Source organism: Clavelina lepadiformis, chromosome 6 (genome assembly GCF_947623445.1).
Source record: "Clavelina lepadiformis chromosome 6, kaClaLepa1.1, whole genome shotgun sequence".
Lineage (NCBI taxonomy): Eukaryota > Metazoa > Chordata > Ascidiacea > Aplousobranchia > Clavelinidae > Clavelina > Clavelina lepadiformis.
This window is the reverse complement of record NC_135245.1, coordinates 13823431-13832920: the sequence shown is the minus strand read 5'-3', so window position 1 is coordinate 13832920 and position 9490 is coordinate 13823431. Positions and strand designations below refer to the sequence as shown.

Below are 9490 nucleotides of genomic sequence, written 5' to 3'. Positions count from 1 at the left end.
TATGTTTTTGCCATTGTGCAATGATGATGTTGGTAATGATAGTCTTTGTATTTGTCATCATTTGCTTTGCTCAACACAAAACTTTTGTATGGCCGCTGTTGTTATTATTGAACGACACATTAAATTTAAGCTGAACAATTTGGATTCGACATTCTGCTTTGACTACCTCTAATCATAGAGTGTCTTTTTGTAGATAAAAATATATTCAAAAGTATATTTACCATGTTTTACCACACTTAATTGCGTGGATGGTATATGCTTATATAAACTTACTATAGTTATGATGTTATGTTATATAGTTATGTTTTTCGCGCAAATTACACGAAAAATGTTGTTTGCTTTGCACAAAAACATGTCACCGATTGCATCATTAAAGAGTAAGTTAGGAGAATTTGGATTAGACAATAAAACTGATTAACAGACCTAACAGTTGGCATGGTATGATAATAATCTTTATTCTCAGAATGGGGAAAGTTTTTTCATGACTTAAACCTGGCGATGATTTCTCATCACTTGAACCCTGGTTACCAAGCTAGCTTTGGTGCAAGTTTCAACTGACACACATTTTATATTTTTGTTTTATATATCACATTGCCCGAATTTAAAACTGTCCACCAAATCCACTGAACAGAAGCAAGTGTCATTAATGCCTTGCACAAGGGCATTACAAAGATAGCACCACTGGGTATTGAAATAAGAACATGAACCAAATGATTGTGACAGGACAGCACCAGAAACAGTCGGCTACCCTAGCCGACACCCATCAGCTTAACTTTTGTTTTTTTTAATTTGTTTAAATTATGTTTTCTGTAATTTGGGTTTGGTGGCCGTGCTGATGCTAGTAACTTTTTACGTTGTCATACTATCCCGAAATGTACGTTTTTGCTCTTGAGGCCTTGCCACATTTTCCCGCCGAATTTGTGGATATTATAATCATAGTGTAACTGCCAATAATATGTTTGTGGCCACCTGCATCAGCACAATATTTCTTCCACCACATTGAAGACAAAAATAAAATTGAATGAAAAAAAAGGATTGAATGTGTTCACCATCTGTAGTGATTGAGCTTGCCTGCACTTAATAATATCCATAGGGATGTAGCAAACTCATATTTTAAAAAATACTTTTAAAAATAATAAATATCTTGGTTCGGTAGCCAAGTGGTTCGCCAACTGCCCCGATAACAAGACCTTTTAAAATCACAATTTTTAAATCATAACCAATTAATTGCAGTTGTGCCGTAAGCATCTAGGACTGTATATTAGCGATGGCTGCCATTATTTCACCATTAAAAAACTGTGCGTTCGAAGCTAGTTTATACAGTTTCTCGTTAACCTAACTTAAATTTTATAACTTAGTAACCTAAACTTAACCTAAATATACTTTCTAATCAAAACCTAACTACAGTAAAACCTTAAATAGCTAAAATCAATCTTTGCTTACACATTCTCCTAACCTAACCGTCTATCATTAAAAACAAGCTGTGTAACCTACATACGGTGAATAGACTATTAACTTACGTTTAGCGATTGCTTGTGTGTGTGCGCACACGCAGGTTAGCGCATGACATACACCCATTTCTATTTTTTAACAGTTTTTTACTAATTTTAAAATGTGAAAAATGTGTATTGCCAATATTCTTGGTTCTGAGTACGAGATTTAATACGCTATGCACAAAATTTCAACAGTTGCAATAAAACAAGCATCTATCAAAGACTTCTTAAAGAACAGTAGAAAGTGATTAATCCTTTATCGCATTTATTAAATGCGTGGCGCAACAACGCCTACCTACGTATTAAATGAATATTATGCATGCCTCACGTGCAACAGGATCACAAAGGCACGCATAATACTCTAGGGTCAAGGCTATATAAGCAATACGGTCTTGTGCAAAATTGTGACATTATAGTTCAGTGCGAAATCCACTAACGCGACTACCCCGCTAACACGACCACTTCACTACCGTCCGGCAGGTGGTTAAAATACCGGGGTTACGTACCGGTTCTATTGAAGTCTATTACAAACACATGTGGTAACCGCTTCGGGGAATTACCATTTTAAAAGTTAAATACACAGTGATGTTTTCAAAGTGTGTTTTTTTCAAAGTGTGTTTTCCACCCACTGGCGTATTTAGAATTGCTTTGAGGGGGTAAAATACTTTGAAAATTGAAAACCTTTTTTGGGTGTACCATAAAGATTATGTAAGATTTGAATATATGATTTTAGTGTTTAGGTTGTTTTAAAACACAAGCGGTTTCTTCACTAAATTAACCTTCCAAAGGAATCTGACCCTGTGGTTCTTGCGTTCTGTTAGAATACTCTAACAATGTGGTTGTCAGTTGACTACATATTGCAACAAATGTGCTTACAAGAGAAAGCTTTATTTTAAGTTCTGTACTCGTTTTGAAACCAAACAATTATGCAAATCGCATCATGAAGTACTGCCATTTCACTCAAATTTTATATGGGTTTGTTTTCACCAAGTCTGACTTGACGCTTGTTTTGGTGATTCACTCAACCAACTTCGCTCGCTGATAAAGTGCGAGGTTTTATAGTGTAAAGATGAGGAAGTTGAAATGTGTGACATGATATGTAGTACCTGGTTACGGCAGGTAAACAGGCAAACAATGATAACAGAATGGGGGGTTACATAGAGCTAAATAGTTTACACAATAAGGCATACGGAAATAAGTTTGACCGAGATCAATAAAGATGGACGTTTCCAATAAAGATTACTTGACACAAAAGTACATGGAGCAAACAAACATGAGAAATTACGAAGAGGATTCTTCACACGAAGTAGTTCTGGGCAAGTTAATATAAATATCAATTATCAATCCAAGTTTTTATCAAAAAACACATTCATAAATGTCAACCACAATTAAGTTGGAAAACAATTTACAAGAATTGATGTAATGTTCTTAGAAAATACCACCCAATCTTCTGCATTTTGTTGTCGATTTGTTCATGTGCCATGTAGGTCTAATTGTCTTTATTTATTTCTGTCTTACCTTCTCACCTGCATAAAAAGAAGCACGTACAAGCCTTCTTCCCAATTAGCACTAACAGTCAACCGCAGTGCTCGCATTTTTTCTTGTAGTAACGTACTTCCTCTTGCAACTAGATCATTTGAAACGTAATTTCATAGCTTTGAGGTGCCATCTCATGAATGCGGGAGAGCAGTGCAGTGCGGATCGGTCAACAGTGAATTAGGTACTGTATTAGGCTTTATGGGGTCACCAATACGGTTCTTCGAAAGTTATGTTTCCTGATGACGAGTAAGTGAAGAAGGATAAATGTTTTTCCCAGTTGACACTTAGCACGAGTTGTCCCGAACCAGACCGTACTGGTATAAACAATCACGGCTGTTTAAAACCAACTTGTGTTGTCATGCTGCAATATTACTCGTAACAATAATACTCGTCTGTGTAAGACGAGCACGCATATATATATATATACACGATCGAACAAATACCATGCAAACCACCGTATAATCAGTGCAGTCACAATTAAAGCGATATGTCCAAGAGGTGACAAAGTGGCCGCCGCGCTTCAAACGATCTGCTGTGGGGTGAATAGTATCTATCTATCAAGGTCGGTTCGGTCGCTTCTTTAATCTTTGGCTGGTTAATGGGGTTATTCATTTGGTTGATGTGACACAACCAAGCTGAACGCAGTTTGTGTAACCCACTGGACAAGGGATTATGAAAAGGTATGGTCGATAGTCGCTGCGGGTGTGTTGCATTGAAGCTGAAAACGTTGTTTTCAGGCCTTTCCACTGTTCAGACAGGTAGTAATCCTAGTAGTGCAAGCACTAGTCTACGAATCGGGTCTAGTGCACAACTGCGTGATTAATTTAGGGTCGGGTAGCCAGTCTAAGAAAGTACCGTACCAAGTGCACGAATTTTAGCAAAAATCAATAATTTAATACAAAATGACTATTTCAGCTTGATCCGTTCGCCAAAGTTGCAGAATCGCTATACAGAGACCTAACTCTTGTTTTATAGGGTAAGAAGACGGCTCTGCGGTGGCGTAGTGGTTAACGTTGGGTCTTGTATTCTATTGAATATTGTATGCATTGGTATTGCTATTGACGAAACTTGCACAAGTTTTAATAATGGCTGCACAAGCACACTCAGTTAATGACAATAGTCGACATCAGCGATCGGCGCAATGCCATGGTGCCGTGCTTTTCACTTGATCTGTAGCAGGGTATAACCAGGCTGGAATCCGATTTGAACCTAAATAAAACAAAGTGTATAACCATTATGCTAGCCGGATTTATTTTATCCCATATTCAAAACGAGAATAATTAACATATCATCGGAAATCTGCTGGCCTTGATAATTGTGATTTTGCAACGTAGGTAAATGGACGCCGGTGAAATAGTCACTTCGAAACAGTAAATATCTCGTTATGACCTGTTGTTTAAATTCATTTTGAATTTGTCCAGATTGGGAAGTACGGCAGTTTTCGACAACAAATCGTGCTTGTGATGGCGTGCACCGAAACCTCAATTCTTTATTTATTATAAAGGTCTCAAAGGGAAAAGCAAGTCAGCATACTGGAGAAAAGGTTTTTACTCTATGCTGTGGTTAAACAGTTATTGCTTCAAATAGGTGTAAGTAATATATATAGCAGGAACATTATGTGTTGTATAAGCCTGAACTAGCTTCCCTTTAGCATATTTGTACTGTTGAATGTAGACGATAAGGCGTTAAGCTATCGCTCACAAAGCTCAGGTTGGGCTGTTGGTGCTAGACTAGTCTAGTACCGATAACTGCTGTAGAAACGAAAACGCTTGACCAGTACATACACTGTCTTCTGCAACATTTCTATGCTGGAAATAACCATTACCTACAACTAATCAACCATTCCCAGAAACATATTTCATCCAAAACGCGTTAGCTAGTCTACCACTTACCATAGCTAATCCAAACCTTCATCATAATGGCCGCCATCTTCATCACTAAAGAAGCCAAATTTGCGATACCTTTTTTGGCAATAACTGGTTACCCATTACATATTTTTAAAAATCCTTTCACCAGTATAATTGCTGGCAACTGTTTGATTTAGTACCAACTTGTTTTTGGACTTGTCCCTCACTTTAAATATCTTGTTTCATAGAATTCATATTTTAGTGACTAAAAATGTTAAGTCGACTGTCTGCTCAAGTTTTCTCTGCAATTCCACGTCGCATGAAAGTAACTCGGCCAGACTTTCCCAGGTATCATGTTGGACATCTGCAGCTTAGACAGACTGGAAAGCAAACAACTGCTGGAGTAAGTGTAATGTTGATACTTAATAGGGCAATTTTGCAAACAAAAGTAACGTATGTGTAGGTGTTACAGAGTACTTTTTGGGTACATTTTATGCACACAAAACATTGATAACTAGCTTTTTTATTTGTCCGAACTCTTTATGTAAACGCAATTGAAACGCGTGCAATATTCTGCACTTGGATCTTGGGCCTCATGACCACGTTTCGAAACCTGACAATAACCGAAAACAACATTTGCAAAGTAATGTAAATACCATCCTTTGGTAACTATTGCTTTGAACATGAATCAAATATGAAAAGTGTAGTAGTGACACTTCTAAACTGTAAACCCTATCTGCACTATGTATGGCCAACCCTGCAGTCCTGCACACAATCACAGCAAATTTGTTTGATTTTGCAATTTTTGAAATATTGTCTTATTTTCATAATTTTGCTCTCTCTCCGCATTGAAGCGTATCGTTTTCGTTTACTCATTCACGCACAACTAACTCGACTAACTGTTCTCTTGTTTTCTCTTCTCGCGGTCAGCTGGTTTTCTGCGCAGAGGGAATGCGGCGTAACAAGAAAAACTTCTGTAAATGTATCACTAGCAGAAATGCTTAATTTACACAAAATGCACTTTCTTTAGTTTTACAATTATGATGTATACAGGAAGCCAAATGTTTTTGCTACTAACCTGTAAAAAGTTACGACGTATAGTTTTTGAGTAATTAACGATTGAAAATTTGTGTGCAGTGTTGACCACACATAGTTAAAATACTAATGTCGCGCACCCGGTTTAGATAGGGTTAAAGTAATTTCATACTGCACAAAGCCAACAAGGAATATTGTTTTAACATCTCGCGTAACAGTAGATCTTACACTACGTCAATAAAGTTATGATACAAAATTAAGTTTTTAAAAATGTTTGTCAGAGGTCAAGTCCGATTAATAATGACTATTGTAAATATATAACCTTTATTTACATTAGCTCAATTTTTTTTACATTATCAGAAACTACAAATTTTTATAGGAAATATTTAACAACTGCCACCAAAAAGAAACATACATTTTGCAAAACTGAAACTTATTAAGTAATTACTTGTGAAAATCTGCTTTGCCAATAAACAATAATGCTACCACAGTAGTACTATAAAACAATGCACGCGGTAGTAAAAAAATTTCATAATTACTTATTATGGCCATGTAGAACTTGAATTACGTGAGTGAATTTTGAATTATATGCAACACTATAATCAGCAAATATGAGGCTAAAACTTGGAAAGGGCTTCATGACATGTTGTTGAAAATCATTGATCTTAATTTACATGTATTCTGCAGTGCCACTGTAATGTTACTGAGTGCACACTGCAATGTTGTTCAGCAAACGTTACTACACTATGTCCATGTATATCGCACGATATAAATGATATTTTGCTTCACATTCAAAATTTTGTTATCGATAATGGCTGTTGTGCTATTAATGTAATTCAATCTTGGGAATGGTTAGTGTGGTCAAGTAGCAATTTTTCTTAATATGCTAGCAAGCAATATTAATGAAATAACATTCTTAATATTATACTCATCTTCGTTATTTCTCCATACCTACTTTATACGAAAACATTTTTATTTACAGGAGCTAGTCATTGGATTTCTTGTTTTTTCGGCAGCTATGCTTGGACCACCACTTTACATGGCTAGTGAATGGAAGTACTACCGCAACCCGGAATAAGTTATTTTCTGTAAGGATCTTTGGAAACAAAATTATTTGTTCATGAACTGTTAACTATATTGAAATAAAAAGTAACCAAAATTGCATGATTGCATTGTCGATTCATCAAGTTTGAATATTCTTTCAGATGTATCATACTAGTATAATGACAGACCAAACAGAATTTATCACTGGTAGGCTGAAATTGAGTGGTACAACATTTCATTTTGTAGTCAAGTTCTCAATTCACAGGATTAAATCTGCTTTCCAACTAAATTATAAACTAAAAACTAGGTTAGTACATTAACCTGATAAGTTCCATTGTGTATTGGGGCCAAGCAGGTTTCGGATTTATAACTCTAAGCACCAAAATTGCCAAACAATACAGCTGGAGTTGCAAATAGTTTTAATTATGAGATAATGTGTAGACAATTTGTTAAATACACAGAAAGTTAACAAGACCGTATTCAGAAGTGTTAAAGAGATCTAAGGATTTTATAGATACAACCTTACTGGTTGTACTTTAGGCGCCGTATATGCTGAAATTTTGCGATCTCCACGGTCTTGTTGGGCTCTTACGTAATGGTTAAAAAAAGCGTGCTCGACCAATCACGTGCCAGCTTGGCCGGTGTTCTTTCATTGCTGGGATTACCCTAGTAAATGGCTTGTTAAAAGCTTGCAGGTCTTGACTTTAACATTTTATTGCAAGATTTAGAGATATGTAATTTTATTAGGATTTCATAAAATAATAGCCCAAGGCATACTAAAGTGACACAAAAAATTTCAGGGAGCCCCATGCGTAGGCATACCATATTTTTGTGATTGAAAACCGGGACGCTTCAGAACAACGAGTCTTGTCAGATAATGATTTTTGCAGAATGAAATGCAAACAAGTACCAGTACGAAATAAGGTCTTTCAATAACTTAACCGCAAAAAGAACACCTCCTCCTAAAAGCCTACTATTACTGAACTAGCGAATGCGCTAACTTTCAACCCACTACTGGACCAATTACCCACGAGAATTACGTAACAATTACTTTTACATCGAACACAACGCAACAAGAACACGCATCAGGCATCACTCTTCAGCAAGTTGGCTAAACAAACCAATCACAGCATGCTAATATTCGTGTAGTGTAGGGCAATGCTGGCTAACTAAATTCCAAAGCGGGACTTTTTGGTTGACTGACCGGGACGCTGAGACAAAGCCTTAAAAACCGGGACTGTCCCGACTAAAACGGGACGTATGGTTAGCCTACCTATACAGAACAAACCAAGAAATAAGAATTGGCACAACCAACAAGACTGGTCACCCCTGTCTGAGTGATTTTAAGCCGCTGTAGTCGCGCTTCAATAATTATAATTATCGGAAACGCGCTTTTTCTTCAAACGCCGGCCAAGCAATTACGGTTAAGCGGGGTAGCGTGTGTTTGACAAACGTTTATGCCTGAACTACAGCAAGGTAATTAATTATCTTTAAGAGTGTTCTAAAAAAAGAAATTTTGTTAGTAAAACTGTATTAAACACAATTAAAACGTAAATATATGTCATGAAACTATCAATAATTGCCTATGATGTTATATATTACAAAAGTACCACAAACGCAAAGTTATTTTTGTTTTTTAATACAATTTCAGCATATTTAGATCATCACTCTGGCTTCCCTTCACAGTATAAATCTTTCGCCTTTTACTAAAGATTTCCGTGTTTGGGAGCAATACAATGAGTCTAGTTTATTTTTCTACCTCGCCAAGGCGAGGCAAAATTCTTCATTAATTAAGAGTTAAGCATAGCAGTTTGCCACGTTACTTACAATGTTAAACGAACGTTTATGCCGGCTGCGTTCGATGGTCAGCGTCACTACACGGCGGTTATAAAATACTCAATATTCCCGTGTATGCGAACTTGTTTTATTTAAAACCTTTGACCCCATTTTGCAAGGACAAAATTGAAAACAAGGTTCTGTCTTTGAAAAACCGCACGATAGAACACCAAATCGGTCACCAACTGTCCAACCTGCTCGGCATCCAGATTGATAATAATTAATCGTACACCGCATGCCACCTCCCCATCGATTTATTATGATCCAATGCTCATCCAGAGAAGAACCAGAAAGAGCCGACAAACGAGAACGAAGTGAAGACTCAACATCATTTGTCGACTGTAATACCACCCGGTCAGCGCCCGAAAAAAGAGTCGCTCGACAGGTAAATTTTAGAAGCTAACGAAACGGACGTTTTTAAGGTAAATGACTTATCAAACATTAAATGCAGCTGTGGTGACATTGTGCCCAAACCATTGTGGTATAAAAATGCTTACACGCCAAAATCTACTGTATAGTAAAAAATTCTTGATTACGCTACTGTAATCCACAAAAAAGACGTAAAAGAAGATTTAAAGATTTCCCGATCTCTCTTTCAAACAGCGATGTTAACAACTTAACATTTACATTTACAAAAGTCTTGACACAACGGCTGGAATGATATCAGGCAAAATACCCATGAGCAACATTCTGCCC

At 36.7% G+C, this 9490-nt stretch overlaps 1 long non-coding RNA gene and 1 pseudogene across 2 annotated transcripts; both read left to right on the top strand.

Moving 5' to 3' along the window:
• Positions 1–3640: 3640 nt before the first annotated feature.
• LOC143463299 (uncharacterized) lies at positions 3641–7078 on the top strand. Of its 2 annotated transcripts, XR_013118286.1 has the most exons (3): positions 3641–3790; positions 4454–5282; positions 6897–7078. It is a non-coding gene; the product is annotated as an uncharacterized LOC143463299 (long non-coding RNA). The 2 variants fall into 2 exon arrangements; XR_013118285.1 differs by lacking the exon at positions 3641–3790 and having other exon boundaries at positions 5111–5282.
• A 1544-nt stretch (positions 7079–8622) lies between these two features.
• On the top strand, positions 8623–8733 carry LOC143463700 (U5 spliceosomal RNA; annotated as a pseudogene).
• Positions 8734–9490: the final 757 nt, after the last annotated feature.